This window comes from Cupressus sempervirens, chromosome 4, assembly GCF_028749045.1.
Source record: "Cupressus sempervirens isolate cs-2001-9-10 chromosome 4, ASM2874904v1, whole genome shotgun sequence".
Taxonomy (NCBI): domain Eukaryota; kingdom Viridiplantae; phylum Streptophyta; class Pinopsida; order Cupressales; family Cupressaceae; genus Cupressus; species Cupressus sempervirens.
This window is the reverse complement of record NC_143121.1, coordinates 292,294,277-292,312,965: the sequence shown is the minus strand read 5'-3', so window position 1 is coordinate 292,312,965 and position 18,689 is coordinate 292,294,277. Positions and strand designations below refer to the sequence as shown.

Below are 18,689 nucleotides of genomic sequence, written 5' to 3'. Positions count from 1 at the left end.
CTGTGACAAATCTGTTTACCAACAATAATTAACTGAAATATTATAATTAAATCCTTTACCAAATAAATCACATAGTGAAATTCACATAAAAGCAACATTACCAAAATAGACCGAAACTCAAAATCAAACACAAAAAAAGATAAACTCACAGGTTTCAAAAAGGGTGTGAAGTCAATTGCGAGCCCTCCTTCCAAGACAAGTATTTAGGCTATGGCTGGGATTGGACCTGAACATTATCTTCCCATTCTTACCATTGAGTTATTGTGATAGGGCATGCTCATTTTGGAAATTCAAGGGAGTTGATGTCCAATACCTACGTTCTGCATAAAAGACAAGCATGCGCATGTATATAAATATATCTAAACTAAACAAGCAATGGCAGCGAGTGGTACATCTTGTAGATCCTGACTAGTGGGTGACTACAACTCCCTCCATTAATCATATCAAACACAAAAAATAGAAAGATAAAACAAACACACACCATACACATGCAAGTTTTGGGTAAGTACCATAATAATTACAAGTCAAACATCAAATGCTTAAATAAAATAATGTATCATTACGAATATGAAGTAATCATGATTAAAGCATCATTTGACATTTCTATCAAAGGAATCATATTTATTAACTAAAAATCATTAAAGCATCATTAATGCATGATCAACCATAACCATTAAACAACACATGAAATATAGTCAACTAAGTAACCATCATTGATATATCTCTAGTTCAAGTTATGAAATAATATCCTTGAAACTAACACATCCATGAAATAGGCATAAAAGAGTTTAATGAATATAATAGAAAAATAAATAGAGATTGAGGGAGAAATGAGGGAAGAAATGTATAGAGATATAAAGGTATACAAATAGGGTGATGGATAGTGATGGCTAGATAGAGAGGGAGATGTCTAGACATAGAAGGGGGGAGGAAGATAGAGATAGAAAGAGATGTAGGGAGGTATAGTGGAACACTCGAAGAGGGGTTGATAGATAACAATAAATAGCAAGCCATATAGGTGGTGAGATATATTAATTGATTCATAGAGAGATACATAGATATAAAGATGATGATAGGGAGACATGAAAAAAATGATAAACACTTAGATGACCTTCAAAATCTATTTGGCATACCTATTGCTAGGTATTATTATTGTTATTTATTGGGTGATAAACTTCTTTGTTCTTTTTAGTACTAAGTGAAGAATGCAGTTTAGAATACAATGATTAAAAATTATATGTTTATTAACTATGCCCAAACTAATGCATGTCCTTATCAAGTTCTTATATTTTACTATTTCATTCTTACATTCTCCCATTGTAGATCATAGAGTGTGATTAAAATTGAATTCAAAAGCAAAATTTCATGACAAATGGATTGTGGAAATCTGATAATACTAAGAGTTAGAATATTCAATGGTGGTAAGCTGATAAGGCAAAGAAATAACAATTTCATTTCCACTTGTTTAATAGAAAGTACAAGTAATTTTTGTGCCCTACCCTCCGGACCCCTTTTCCACTTTCTTGGTCACCTTAGCTTGTACCTACCCACTTTTGTGCTCCAGTCATTGCTCTAACTTTTTCTTTGTTATTATTTTTATGGGACTTCTTTGTCTTATATCCCACTAAGCACTCCCATCTTTTCTCCTCCCTTTGGTCTTTCAGTTCAGTTCTCCCTTATTTTGGTAATGATTTCTTTTAGCTCTTGCTTTTCATTTCCTTTTTCAATTTTTCCTTTTCATTGTAGTGTTCATCTAACTTTTCATTATTTGAGCTTATTTTCCTTTAATTTTATTATTTGATAGCATCTTTATGCTATGAAGATTTCTTTCTTTAATTTTAAATTATTTTACATAATTTAATATCAATAATTGATCATGTAAAGTTATTAAATTATAATTTAACAATACACACACATTATAATATTAGTTACAATCAAAAGTAAAAGTATAGATGAATATAATTTATTTGAATTATATATGACATTGAAACTCATTTAAGAACAAATACATAAAATAACTTCACATAATATAATTTGTAAATGCTATTAAAATATATATTTCAAATATTATATTCTATTTAATTTTTTTTTTAAAAATCATTACATTATATTTCATTTAGAAAAGATAGTAGTTTGTATTTAATACATGTTCATACCAATAATAGAAATAAAGGAGAGAAATCATATATTTCTCAATACACTTTTCTTATAAGACATAATACAACAAACATAGTGATATTCCAAAATATATGAAAAACATACTAAAACATGCATTATTCTTTCATTTAGAAAAGATAGTAGTTTGTATTTAATACATGTTCATACCAATAGAAATAAAGGAGAGAAATCATATATTTCTCAATACACTTTTCTTATAAGACATAATACAACAAACATGGTGATATTCCAAAATATATGGAAAACATACTAAAACATGCATTATTCTTTCAGCTAAAAGTTAAAAGTTAAGTCTATCAATACAAAATAAAATTTAAAACAAGAAACATATTGATGAAACATTCTAAATGATATATTATTGCATTATTAAAAAAATTGAAACTATTGATACATAAAATGATGTTATTTATATTTAAAGCTAAGTCAACTTCTACTTAAGAATCAATCAATCACGTATTAAAACGTAATATTCTTCATATTTTATTTTACAAATACTCCTCATTATTAAATTGTGCCACATTTTGGAAGCCCACTTTTATCCTGAATAACTGTAATTACAAAAGCAAGCAATGGACAAACTGGTGAAAACAATTACTTACAATCGCAAACAGTTTGATGTTCTGCTATTACTTTACTTGGTCATTCAACTGCTTTAACTAAATTGTCAGCAAGTAGTTTCAGATTAGTTGCAGACAATCCATTCCTGACTTCCTCTTTGGCAGCCTCTCTAAAACTCTCCGCTACTCCTCTCAGTCTCACGCTCTCCTCCCCTTCCATCAAGAATTTCACCTTTCTCGAAATCACTTCCGCTTGTACAATCCTCTTTTCATCCTCTCTACTCCTTCCCCTCAACCCGAACTTCCATTCATCCACAAGGAACTTGCAATTTAAAAACTGGTCCATCCCAAGATGACCCACCCTCTGCAACACGGAGATTTTGTGCATCAGCGCCTCCAGTGCTTTGCAATCGATGGCGTAAAAAGAATTCATAACCACCAAATCTGCTTCTCTCGCATTTACAAAACACTGTGCAATCTCGTTGGTCACAGGGGACTAAGATAAAAGAGAGCTCGGAAGATCCGCTGGCTTTAACGAGGGCACACCAAGAATATAATCCATGCATCCTTGCAACCCAACTGCAACACCAAATGAAAAAAGATCAAAATTTTATTTTTCAATGCAAAGCCATAATAGTTCTTTGGTTTTTTGCCTTACCAATGTCAGAATGATACCAAATGTTTCATAACACAATTCTAGCTCTAATATGACATAAACCTAAACTATTATCCTAATTATAATAATAGTAAATACTTCAACTTAATCTTTATTCTAACTATAGTAGTGACCATGATGTAACTTCTTACTTTAACAATAATTCCTATACTAAGCCCTATTGACTAATCGCTAACCCCAATAGAAACATTAAACCTTAATTCTAAACAAGATCATAAGTAAAATTCTAAACCCAATCATAACCCTTCCCATGGTGTAAATCTAAACTTTTTTAATAACTTTAACTCAAAATAGTGCAATATTAATTTAACAAATTTATCATAATCATTCAACAATACCATTCAATTAATGATCTTTAGTTATTTAATGTATTATACATGAACATATAAAAAATGAATGGCTTAAATATCACATTCTAAGGCCTCATTTCTAGGCTACAAGTGTTAAATAGTCAAAATTGACTTATTTTTCAAATCTTAGTGTGTGATGTTTAAGGATGGTCTATGAAAAATAAAATTTAAGAATTATTAAAAACTATTATCAATATACTATAATAAAATAATTATTTGGAATCTTCAAACAAATATATCAAATATGTAAATAATTTATCTAAAGAATAAATGAAGTACCTAAATTTCATCTTATTATAACATTTATTTAACTATAATATAATCATTAAAACAAATAGACAAACAAAAGTTAAATTTACTTTTCAAAATCAATGCATTGACAAATTTAAAAAGTTGACATAAATTTTTTTTAAGAACATATATATAAAATATAAATCTAATTTAAGATTAGATAAAAAAAATCTTAAATCATAAATTTTAAATTACTCTTACAAAATCAAATTCTCTAATATATTATCTTATTACAATGAATTCAAACTTCTTTTATATTTCCCCCTCACAAATTACACATTTTTGTTTCTCATCCCTTTCTACACTTGCAATTAGAAGTTACACAATAAGGATATGAGAGAAATTTAAAGCTTTATCTCAAGATCACAAACATTATAAAAAGATAAGAATTTCATAAAATGAAAGAAAAAGGAAAAAAAGAAGGCATGAAACACCATGGGAAAGGATCTTTTCTTTCCTCATCTATTCCAATACATACATGTGCAAATATATATTTTCTCTATTTCCATTTTGAAACCTATGTGGAAGTGATGAGAGTAGGAGTCCATGTGGTTTGCTTGTGAAGTGTGAAATGTGTCTACTAAAATGTGTGTAATTAAATGCATACAAAATGAAAGAACCATGTTGACAAATGGACAAAATTAATTAAAAAGTGTTGTATAGACGGATTTATTTGAATTGTCTTGCATTACTTCTACCGAATTTTTGGACATAGATTCAAATTTGAAGTTGGACAACTTCAGAATAGGAATGTCATCGGTGTAATTATTTGATCACATAGATTACAATTAATAATTGCATAAAAAATGTTTTAATTAATGCTGATAGGCATTCTACAATGGTAGAAAGGTGGAGTGGATGGTGTGAGTGTGTTAATGTTTAACTTTTATTTTTTAGGTTAAATTGAATTATAAACATAGAACACTTTTTGAAATTAATTAATAAACATCACATAAAATATTTATTAAAATAATAATCTTTGTAGAGATAAATATCAAATTTATTTAGAAATTAAAACAAAAGGCTTAAGTTAGTGCAATAAGATAAAATAAATGAAGTTACTTAAATATAAATAGTTTTGCGTGCAGTAAATTAAAATTTAATCAATTTATAGTGGATATCTATTGGTATTTTTTAGATAGATTTATTTAAGATATCTATACTAGTATATAGATGTTTTCAAAAATTGTCGAGGTCTATGAAGTCTAAAGATTAAGTCAAAGAATTATAAATAACAACACGACAGAAAATTAATGTTTAGATCACCTTGATCTAACTCAAATAAAAATTAGGAAAAATTATAATATCACATGCAATTGTCTGCACTTGTCCTCATAGAAAGTGGATCTCCTGCAAAACACCAATTTTATACACCTAGTTTCAACTTGAACATTATCAGGTATTTTATTTTAAAGCGGATTTTATCAACCACATCCCAATTAGGAGCCACTATAGGGGCCTATGAAAGTCCAAGGGAGGCATGTCAAGGATACACCCAAAATTGCAAGTTGAACAACACTATAAAGATTATGCAACATGTCTATAAAGAAAGATTTAGACATTGAGAGGAAGTAAGTTTAAATGCTATTGGAAAACAATCATCTCTTTCTTGATTACGGTCTAATCAGAGTAAATGAATGTAATCTGATTGTTATTCTATATTTAGGCGTTAAGTCGAGTCCCTGCCTGTTTGAGGATGTTTGCTTTTAAGAATAAGTGCTGCGTGCAGCATTAGTCCCTGCATCTGGCAGATTTGGTGGGAAAGATGTAGCAATGTTCTTGGTCAGCAAAATTTGAGCTGTTGAGTATTTCGTTGGCCAATTCAAGCTGGCCACTTATGACAAGTCTAGTTCGGATATTAAAAGGTGGGGCGAAATTGTATGTTAGTAGAGGAATGGTGATTGGATTCTGTAGCACTGGCAAGTAGAATTCCGATAATTGGAAAAGTAGCGTAGAACTGAATGGTTTAAGAGACACAATTAAGTTTTGTTGAATTGAAATGAACACAAACAAAACTTGTTAATCAAATAACTACAGAAAATCAATAGAAAATGAGAACAAAATGGAGCAAAAATGGGTAGAGAACTAAATAAACTAGAAATTCAAATAAGATTAGTGGAGCAATTTAGGTTAAGCCTTACTAAGTCCATTGAAAACATTTCATGAATAAGATAAGAAGCATCCAGGTTTTAATCTTTCAACTCATGGATTTCCAAACTGTCAAGCATAGGCTACAACATATAGTTCACAACATAGTAAATAGAAATAGAAAACATGTGAACACAAATTGCACAATTTTAATATCAATTCATAAGCAGTTCAATGTGTACAGGTGAGAACCCTGATGCCAAGTTATTCATCCTAATTTTGTAGAATTCAGGAGTCGAAAAGTTTCAACTGCTCTACGCACATGAGGGGTAGTGAGGGTAAATCACTACAATCAGAACATTCATGGATATTGGAGCAGTAGACTATAAATCTCGGACGCTAACAAATTCTATGGTGGCATAGATGGAGCAGGGGATCTTGATGACATGGATTATACCTTCTTTCAAGATGGATGACTCTAGTCTTGTAATGGAAAATAACACAATAGCCACCACCTCTATATTCCTAGCAAAGAAGCTTTCCCTACTTGTTCAGATACAAGCAACCAGTCTACAACCAAATGCATGGATCCAAATCATAAGAAATACTTTTGCATTGCTGGATAATACAAATTTGAATAATTCCACCAAATCAGAAGTATTGAGAAGAATAAAAGGAAATTTGAAAGAGTAATCATGCATATGTTACTACTGAGACTAACACGTGATAATAGTAGGAAGCATATTGTTTAATTTCATCAGTTTCTAATTTTTACAGAAGCTTTAAAATAGAGTGAATTTACATATTACTTGGACCATAGTGCAGTTACGTACAATAGATGATCATTGTTACCATTAGAAAAATTTAGTTCAAAGTGCATTTATATACTATATACATAAACAAATATAAGTCGGGATACAAAATTCAAAAATAGAGTCGACTTGAAGCGGATTCTATCTGCAGGTAGTTGGTTCCTCTTTTCATAATCGCTGCAACCGTGAACAGAATAAACAAATTAGTATATTAGAAAGTGAATATTACAGTACTTGTACTATAGAATAATATAGTGTATTTTGTTGGAGCAGGAGCGACACTACTATTTTGTGGCATTACCCACAAATGTTAAGCTTCACTTCAACGATGTTAGAAATAAGCCATATTCGGATGATGATGAGATCGCAAAGAGGGATCAATAGCTCAATAGTAAATTGATGATTCCAGCTTTTAATCTTAGTTGTTCTAAATGAAGAACAACTTTAGGTGCAAATCTTATTAAATTAAATAAAATATGCAAGAAATCATAAAATGTAGACTTTGCCAATTGGAAATGCACACCCAATACCTAGACAACCTTTTGTCAAAGAAGATTGAGACCTATGGCGGATGGAGAAAAAGCCACAAAAGTAGGGCTATCACTCATCCAAAAATGAATTTAAGGTGTTATTCTCATTAAATAAAGAAAACATAGAAAACATCCAAATAGGTTGAGCGGGGAAGAAATATAGAACTTGCCATCTTGAAATGCACTTATTTGTTAAATCTTTATGTTGATTAATGATTATGATATGCTGTAGCACAGTTTGTTAATTTGTTTATGCGTTTCATATAGAGTTCAATGTTTATTTGTGAGTTTGTGCTTGTCTTTTATCCATTCTATCTCCTACACAATGCACAGAATCTATTTGGAGAAATATGATAGTTAAAATATAAAATAGGAGAGAGATTAATTATTGTTCAAGATTTAATAAAAGCTCAATTGCTTTCACAAAATAAAAATATTAGCAATAAATCATTTATATACCAATAATTCATATTTTTAAATATTTTTCTTATCTATGATTAATCAGTTTGTACCCACTTTTCCTTACTCGCCACTTTTAGACCCTTTTACATATCCTATGAAGTGCATAGTTATTAGCCAGTAACTGGAATCGTAGCCTTAAGGAGTTAGGTAGAAACTAATATCTTAAATGGGAAATGGTTTCTCTAATGCCATAGTGATTAGATTCAATACACACAAGTCACTAAAAAAGTGTTCATAGACTGGATAAAATGTTACAAGAAGTTTACAACAAACAAAATATACAGGAAATGGTCTAATTATACACACCAAATGCATGATAATTGTGGAGCTCAACATCAGTGATTATATCCAAATTTCTTATTTACTCTTTTCAATATTATGTAGGAACTTGATGTTGCTAAAAATTAAAATTCATTCAAGTTATACCGAAGTTTCCTAATGTCGTGAATATAAAATTTTATGGAGTCTCCTAATGTCATGACTATTTCCTGGTGTGTTCTAAAAAATAAAAGATAGTAGTTCTAAATGAAACATAAATGTAGAATAGAATTTATAAGATGATGATAGACCATTTTGGTGGATTATAGTGGTATGGGGTAGAAATAGAATTGTGGAATTCATATGCCCATCAATAAAAGAGAAATCATGAGAACTATATTTTATAACAGTATTATGATTGTCGAATATATTGCAGTAGGAAATTAAACACTACAAATACTATACCGTCTATATAAACTTGTCTCTCCCCGATTTTGAAAAACTAACATATGAAAGTCAATACTAGGAGAAAATTGGTGTAACTCTTCATTTGCAATTGCTCTGGAACCATTCTAGGGGATTTTTTATTTATTTCACTAAATCTACATACATAAACACAAAGGGACATATCGATTTTTTTTCCAGTTCTCCGCTATTAATACTAAAGAATGGATTGGGTTTTAACTATAAGAGGGATCATTTTCATTTGTAAAATAGCTACAAATTGGGAGGACATGTAATGCTATTGGTGATTAAGTTTATGCAAATCTCTAAAGGAAGAAATGAAATAGGATTATGCTGCCAACTGAGATGTGAGAAGTGAATTTTAGGGTTTTTGATTACTAGCACTATGCGAAGAAATTGAAGAAATGATTGCAAATGTTAGCTCCAAAGATTGGTCCTTGACCAGGCTCCTAAAAAAATGTAGAAATATGAAGATGCTTACTGTAAAATGCACTAGACCGCACTCTAACAAAACAAGGTCAGAAATATTGTTCTGTTGTTTGATACAGAAAGAAGAAAATGACTCTTTGACAACAACATAGAATCTAACTCTAGAAGTAGATAAATTGAAATCATAGAACAAAATGAGAAGCCCTAATTATCACATGACTGAAGGAACAAAGCACCAAAGCAAAAGTACCCATTTGTAAATCATTCAACAAGAAGTAGGTATGGGTTTGGAAACTACAATAGTTTTGTATGTGGATAAATAAACTCATGGTTTAAAAAAATAGAACCAAATGTATAACTTGTTACAAATCTTTTCGTGATGAGAAGTAGAAGAAATTGTTTGAAGTAGTTGATGCATACCTGATATTGAGCAGATGAAAGTGAACGAATTTTGTCTAGCAGATGAAACTGAAGGAATTCTTTCTAGTCCTAAAAGTGAAGTTTTGATGTTAAAAAGAGTTCAAGCAGAAACACCTATTTTGAGGGAACAAGCATGAGCCATGAAAGTAAGTCGATGTAGGCCTATGCAGTCATGTCAGCAGAGCATGCAAGAGACATGTGTTAGAAAACATGTGGAATATAGTAAAATGTATTTTTATGCAAACACAAATCAAAAGACAACCAAGAAAAGTGTCCTAAGCCAATAGAATAGCAACAAAATTCAAGAAAGAAATAATGGAAAATAGAAATAGAATAAGGAGGGAGATTTTTGTGGCATTGTTTTAGCGCTTTACCCAACTCCCAAGGAAGCAACTAATACAGAAGTGCAATGAAAACATAAGTCCCCGCCTATGGGTGGTAGGGACTAACAAAGACCTCTACTTCTATGAATTCTCCTCGCAAAAGCATGTTATTCTTTAGAACTCTATTTTGAAATTGTCGCTTATTTTTGTAAGATAAGGTTACTAGATCAGGGGAATTTTATCTTTCTTTGGTTTCCTTTACATGGGGTTGTTCATTCAGAGGAGTGACACCATGTTGCTTTCTTAGACACAGCGTTGAGCATACTTTTTGATGATTTCATTAAGGCAATGTCTCCTTCATACTTGCCTTGAGAAATCAGGAAAAATTCTAAGAGACAAAATTAGAATTGACACTTACCTATTTGTTGGATTGTGATAAAATTTATAGAGGGCATCGTGCTTCTTGCAAGGCCACCGCTAAGAAACAATCTTATCCATCTGTAAATGACTGCTTAGTTTCATTAAATTTATGTTGATTTGAGTGAAGAGGGAGTCTATATAGTTGATGATCTTCATTCATGTTTTTTCCATTGTTAAACCTATGATTCTAACCACAGCTCCTCTCAATTGATATGATACTCCAAAGCTCATTTAGTTTCTAGGGGACCTACAAGAGGAAACAAAAATCTACATAGGGAAAATAGCACTTCAAAAATCTTATAAAGTATTCATAAATGGTACTTAAGATTTCAAAAGTTAGAATAAAGGGGTGAGGATGGAACATAAAACCCCTATTTGGTGTGTTGCCCTACTTTTTGTTCTCTAAATAATTGGAAAAAGTGAGTTCTTGGGTATTAGTGAAAAGAGTATAGTTTTAATCTTGTTTGACTCTAGGTCTAAGTTCATTTAGGTTAGGCTAATCTCTATCTAACTTTCCCTTTTTCTCCCTTTCCTCATTCCTAGCTGGGTGGGTTTTAATTTTGTCGAGTGATCTTACGAGTAGGTTAGTGCCTAGTTCGATAGAGATTCATGTTACTCATTCAAAGATCAAGTATATTATATATTCATTTACCATGTGTCACTATTTTAAAAATTGATGTTGGAAAAAATTTGGAAAATATCTTCTCCTTGACGAGTTTTCCTACCCATGAGGATGATTTCCCATGTAAGTCACTAGATGATGCATGCTTATCAAAAATATGCAAGTAACAAAGAATCCTGTAGAAAATCATGTTTTCATTTATGATTATGACTCACAAACATGTTTTAGATTTGTTCTAGCCTTCATAATCATCCTCAATGAAAAACTCAAATCTATCTTCTCCTTGGCAGGTTTTTAACCCATGAAGTTAGTTCTCTGAAATGGTAAATTTGAAATGCAAAGGGACATTAATTGGTCTTTGAAAAGGCCTTTGCAATTCATTTAGACATTTTTGACTTCAAGAAGGGCGATTGTCCAAAATATGACTAAGGAAACATTAGTGGAGAAATGGAAACTATCTTCTCCTCAACAGTTTTTCAACCCATGAGGATAGTTTCCTAAATTTCAAAGAAAAATCAAGTTAACATTTAGGTTGGATGCGCATGTTGTATTTAGAACATCTTAGAATGATACTAAAGCAAATCAGACCATTATGGAAAAGAAATGATAGGCAGGATCTCAATTGGCAGACAATCTCCCACAAAGTACCCTAATGGTAACTTTTCAAAACTTAAAGAAAAATGGGAAAGTAAGTAATGAAGATATAGAAATTTATTGTTGAACAAAGTAGTGAAAAGACCTCTAGTTGTTCATTAAACTCTTGCATTTACTATCCAAAAGATATTTCCTTAAATTCATTCATGTGGTGCAAATTCTAAAGATCAACAAATAAATCAAGGCTCCCATATATAGAAACATAAACAGTTGAACGAGCTACCACTTTTTCTTTGAACTATTATTTTGTTAACGCACATAGCTTTTTGAAAATCTAGTGATTATTGCATTAGCCATTCCTTTCATCAGTCCAATTCAAATCTTGTTCTCAAAATCATGACAACTAGTTTCACAGGTTTTGATGGATTGATTGGAATCAAATCCCAATTGCAAACACTTCTCTTCACTTCTATGACATAGAGGATTTTTAAAATATTAACCTTTCTATTATCTAGCACCAACATTACAATGCATTATGCATCTCAAACACTTATAACAAAATTTTAGGGAAACCTCTAAAATTTTAGTGTTAGCTATAAAATTATAAGTTTAGAAGATATGTTGTATAAAATAGATTAGATAGTTATTTGTTAATCTAGTTGAGTGGGCACCATTTTGAATCATATTTTGTGATCCATAATGAAGATGTTTAGATAAGGCTAGAAGATGTAAAATTGTAAGGTTATAATATGTTGTCTAATCATGCCATTTTTAAAGCTTAATAGATCATTTAGTTTCTTCTTGATTTAAAATGAGTGACTTATAATATTGATGATTTGAAGCACACTTTATTATTCATGATGAGGATTTTTAAAGAGTGCATTGAGAGTTAAAATACAATGTTGTTCAATCAATATAGGTACATAAATCTTAATAGATTATTTAGTTTCTTCTCATTTTGATTGTATGAATTTTATAGTATCTCAACATGCTAGATCACACTTTATGATCCATTATGAGGATATTCATGTAGCAATGTGAACTTCACTACCACAAACACATCTAACTAATTTATCTTCACAATAGAGAATAATGTAACATCAAAATTATAATTAACATTGAAAGAATTATCAATCTTACAATAACTCTACTAAATATGTAGGTGCAAGTAAAAAAGGGAACACAAACCCATCTAATTAATTTATCTTCACAAGAGAAAATAATGTCACATCAATATTATAATTGATATTGAAAGTATTATCAATCTACAACAACTCTACTAATATAGACAAGAGCTTTGTAGAGATGAAGTCCCACCTAATGCTATTGTTTAAAAGTTAAGAGGAAATCAGCTTTACTAGGTTTTTAAAAATGTTTGGTACAAATTCTCTCATTACACTCAAGCTTCTAATTATAATTTCACTTCTAAATAAAATGACATAGTCATATATCAATTTATGTGGTACTTTTGTGGTAAGCATTTCAAATGAGTAGATGAAGATTAAAAGTACCCTAAACATATAGATTCTTGAAAAAAATTAATAGTATAGTATGAAAATTTCAAATGAAATATAATAATACTGACAAGCAAATTCACAAAAAATGTAATATGAAATTTAATAAATAAATATAATCATATTGACAAGGGGATTTTCAATACCCTAGACATACAACCATATGCTTGAGAACCTCATTAGTCTAATATGGAAATTTCCAATAAAATATAATGAATATGCAATCAATGAATTCAATAGCAATTTAATTGCAGATGAAAATAATATTATTTTAAAAATAAGAGATATAAGAGAAAAGGGACACATGTATCAAAAAAATTATTACACCAGACAATAGATTATGATCTAAGCCTGAAACAAAAGCATCATTTTGTATTTAAGAATTAGCAATAATAATAATATTTTGAAACATCAAAAGATAAACTAATGATTTTATTCATCAGTTGGGAATCAAACCCAAGTCTATACCATGGCAGGGTACTATTCTAGACTAGACCATTGGTGCAAAAGGTGTATGATGTTTAGGAGAAAGAGATTATTTTTGTACAAAACACATTAACATAAAACTAAGAAAAAATAAATAATAAATTTGGAGATGTGGGGTATCAAACCCGTAACTCTCACAAAAACCATGTGAGCTACATCTCCTTCTATTGACTTTGTCACTCTATTAATCAAACTTTGTATTATAAATTTTAATTGAAGAAATATAAATTTAATTATTACTTGTAAGTTGAGAACTTTGTGTGCATAAAAATATGTCTTTGCATCTTGACTTCAATCACACATCCTCTCCGTTAACTATTCTAGGCCTACACCATGTATGAGAGGATATATGAAGAAAATTAAAGATGTTTCTACCATCAATTGCATTATTGTTCTTGCAGAAAGGTGGATTTCTCAGTGCATTACAGAGCCTACCTGACATTTAAGCAAATCTCATTCTCTAACTTTCGCAAGGAAGCAATGGTGAAGTGATGTAGTTCTAGGGTTTAAAGAAATTAGGGTAGTGAAGCATCCTCATGACCCATAATATCTGTGAAATAGGACAACTCAGATATGCCTTTTTCAACCTTACAATCTTCCTATGGTTAGTCATGTGAATCAAGTGACAAATTTAGAAATGTTTAATGTTGTTGAAACTCCTCAAACAATGGTTGAAAGAAGCCCCGTTTGGAGATGGACATGACAAATAAGTAAAATTTCATGGAATTGATGGAATTTTGAACTAGATCTAAAAACATATTTTAGCAGAAAAATGCCCCTTCAAGGAAAATTAATTTTTTTTAAAAACCTTCTATGAGTTTGTCCAAATAATGATTCAGATAGGCATAAGTTTAAAAGAACATACCCATAATGAGCTTTTCATAATTATAGGCGATCTTTGGGAACTTTGGCATGGCTTAAACTATTTAGATCTATGTGATTGCGGAGTCCTCTAGAAGAAAACAAGCAAACATTAATATTTAATGAAGTATGAAGGATTAGTGATGGTTTTTTTCTTCTAGTAATGACAAGAAAAATTCTTGTTGAAGGGATGTATGGATAAAAAGAATGGAAGAGGATTTATGGAAGATAGCAAGTTGACATTTGTCAAGTACATGGCATCATATCGGTCTTCTATGATGGAGAATTTTCCACCATGTTTTGAAGGGTATATTAACTATCAATGCACAATCTATACACATGGACTATTTGACAAGATTTTTCTTTATTTTTGGTAGATGAAAAATATAATAAACTACTTGCGAAAATCGATTATCCAATCAAAAAGTATAATTAAAGAAACAAAAATCAGTTTAATGAGAAAATCACTTGAAATCATAGGATATAGTTACTTGCATGGTTACCAACATAGGGATTAATTGGAAAAAGGCCGAATGAAAACTATAGTCTCCGCCTACTAGGTGGTAGGGTTAATAAAAGTGAGAAAGGAACCATCAATAATGTTCAATGGTAGGTACAACTGCCTACTCACCATTGGTACAAAACAATAATATAAGTAAATAATAAAATATAAAAAACTTTTATTTAACCTCCTAATAATTAGGTTAAGCAAAGCTTAGGCTCACGAATACATTATGTTTAATTCAATCATTTGGAGTGCAAGAAGATATAAATTGCAAGTTAAAAATGTGTTGTTTAAGTCATGTCAACAATTGAAACTTCGATAGATATTTAGTTACTTTTAGATTTGATTGTTTGGGTTCTTTTTAAATATTAAAATTTTTGGTCACCCTCTAGAATCAATCATTCAATGTTTAGAGAATGTAAGGAAATGTAAAATTTTAGATTTATAATATATTGCTTGAGCTATATCTATTCATACAAGTTGATGGATGATAAGAACATGATATAGAAATTAGATTTTAAATAAACCACATAAAAAATTAAGTTTAAAATATGCTATTTAGATAGTACCGTTGCTTTAAAGAAGATGACAAAGTTCAATGTACTATGCATTAGAGAACTGATTTGATTGCTATTGCAGAGAGGTTTTTGAAAATATGGAAGATAGATTTTGAGCGTGGTAGATAAGTTGATTTCTGCTCTTTAGTCAATCTTGGGCTAGAAGAACACTCATTGAGGGCCCATTTATTCGATGGCATAGGAATTGAAAATGAGAATAGAAAAATAAAATGAGAATGGAAATGGGGAGTGGGAATAGAAAAGGACAATTTCAATCTTGTTTTGTTCACTTGAAATTCGATTGAGAATATCTTAATACATTGTTTGGTTGTACAAAAATGAAATAGGAACAAGGTTAAGTTTTGTATTTTTAAAAATATTTCCCATAAATTTTATTGTTTTGATTTATTATTTTTTGGTTAATTTTGTTAATAATGGTAAAACGGTTAATTTATTTTCTTTTTTTAAAACAAATATATATAATTAAAAAATGTTATAAATAAAATGTTAGAAAAAGGAACATAATTTTTTTTTAAATAATGAAAATAATAATAATAAAATAAAATTATCTTTAAAAAAAATTATTATTAAAAAATTATTTAAATAATTAATAGAAAAAATAAGAAAAAAAATATTTAAAAAAAAAAATCAGTTTGAGAATAGGAATGGCTTATTTCAATAACAACTATTTGTTTAAAATGGACATATGTTCATTTTAGGGATAAAATTGAAATATGTTTGCCTATTCCCTATTCTAGTTTAGGATACCAAACAAAAAATACATTTTTCTATGCCAATTTTCCTATTCCTATCCCAGCAAACGAACAGGCCCGAAAGAAGCAATTGGTGGGGAAGACATGGAAATGGAGATGAAGATAAATTATTATCCACCCTGTCAACAGTGGGAGCTCGCTCTGGGAGTTGTACCTCACACGGATATGTGTGCTTTAACTCTGCTTGTAGAGAACCAAGTTCCTGGACTACAAGTTCACAAAGACTCCAACTGCCTTGCTGTTGATCACGTTTCAAACGCCATTATTACCCATATCGGAGATACACTCCAGGTTTTTATGTTTCTTTAGTTTCTTTAAACTTATTTTCTAGTATATTTTTTATTTGGAAGATTTGTGGTGATGATAAATGGGCAGATTTTGAGCAATGGAAAGTACAAAAACTTTTTTCGCAGGAGCGTGGTGAGCAAAGACAGAGTTAGAATGTCATGGCTGGTGTTTTGCTCTCCTCCGGTGATAAAGTGATAGCAACCATGAAAGAGCTGCTCGATGATAACAGTCCTGCTTTGTTTAATCCCAAAACATATGCAGACTACAAATGTTGCAAGATAAACAAGGTCGACAAGTAAGAACTCAATTTGTCCGGATGAAGTTGCTAGTAGTCTATTCTCCAATGCCACAATTATGATATAATGTTACATTGAATACCAAAACAATAATGTAATTGTCCCTTGGATCGTGCTCACTTCCCAATGATTGAGTGTCCTTATGGAGGGACGTTTTAAAGATGTTTGTCGTATTGAAATTTGTTAAATCTAATATGTTTAATAAGTATTTTAAATTTTGATAAATGATTTAAGGAAGAGTAATAACATTATTTTGATGATCATTTTAAGTAAATAAAGAAGGGTATTATAATATCTTTGTATTCTAATTTTTAATCCAGAGAAGAGCTAATGTTTGCTCATTCTAATGTTACATTTAAAAAAAATAAAAATTGAAATCGTTTACAAATCTTATACTTATTCAAGTTCCTTTTGAGCAACCACACTAGAAACAACATTTGGAAGTTCAAGAGTCACATCTTAGAATCTACTTAGTACAATGAGACAAATACAACCAATAGAAGACCAAGAGTCACAACTTAGAATTCCACAAAGTTGTCTATCTTGGGATTTGAACCAGGGTCTAATGAGAACTCATTGCTTCAACCAACTAAAGTAATCCCCTTGGACATTCTAATGTTACATTTCTAAATATTTTATGTTTAAAAAAGAATTCAAGTCTATATGGTTAAACATAATGCTACACCAATATAATTTTTTGTAAAAGTATCTAAAATGGATCTAAGAAGTGACAAGACCCATATGTATGTGCTAAATTATGTTTGATGGTGCACTAATGTGGCACCACATGAATGGTCTTTTTTAGAATTGAGAGGCATTTTTTGAGAGACATGCATTGATGGAACATTTTTAGTGCACCACATTCACCTACTAGTCTCTTTTGTTTACCTAACATATCACTTACAAGACCCTACCATGTATTGGCTCCTCTCACCAAGTATAAATATTTAAACTTAAAGTAGGTCAGATTACTAAATTGATGCCGCATTACTAATTTATAGATTTTGATTTTAATATATACATAGTAAAAATTATTTTTAAAAATTGCAAATCTAATACTAAATAATTGTAAAATAACTTAATTCAAAAACAAGAAAAAAGAGTTGAACTTACTTGAAATTGCATATCAAAATTAAAATTAATGGAAAAAGCACTAACTTGTAATCCGCAAGAAAAATACTTTTGTTTTATTGATGGGGGTATTCCTTGGTCAAACCCTAGTTTATGAATTAACCTTAAAATTAAAAGAATTGAAATAATAGCCACAAATGTAAAGTAAATGTACAAATTCACCTTACAATAGTAGAATATCTCAAATCAAATGTAATGAGCTCACTTTACCAATTGAAAGGATCAAGAGGATGTGAATGTCGAAGAAGGATGAATATTGAAGCCCTCTCTTGATGACAAACTCTACTATCACCAAAGGAGGAAGCTAGATCATGAAAGGTTGTGGCATGAGAATTGAAGATAGATCATGAAGCCCCCAAATGAGCTCCTTGAAGCTACTTGAAAGAACCTTGAATGCAAGAGATGTCCTCTCCAATGGCTTGGAAAAGGATCTCCTTTAATGTACTTGAATGCTTGAAATTCTTGAATTCTTGAGTGCTTGAATGTGTGGATGTATGCCTAGATGCTTGGATATAAAATGAGGCAAATGGATGTGCTTATAAAGGGGCCAAAATGAACTTTCTACCATCAATTGGCTTGATACAAAATTAATGCCTTGGATCAACCCCAACACAAGGCTTGATAAGGGGACCCAAAAATGAGCCCCAATCAAGGAGACACTACATCATTAGGGATGCACTATGTCCCTAATTCGCAAGTCTAGAAACCCCTATGATTCCCTCAAGGTCTCAGAAAAGGTCCCAATTTCAGGAAATTAGGTGTAGATCTCAAAAAAATCTAGTATTGGTGTGAAAAAGATATTT

The 18,689-nt window shown here is 30.5% G+C and overlaps 1 pseudogene; it reads left to right on the top strand.

Annotated features, from left to right (window-relative positions):
* Window positions 1–16,255: 16,255 nt before the first annotated feature.
* Window positions 16,256–16,654, top strand: LOC149561161 (flavonol synthase 1 pseudogene; annotated as a pseudogene).
* The last annotated feature ends 2,035 nt before the right edge of the window (window positions 16,655–18,689 follow it).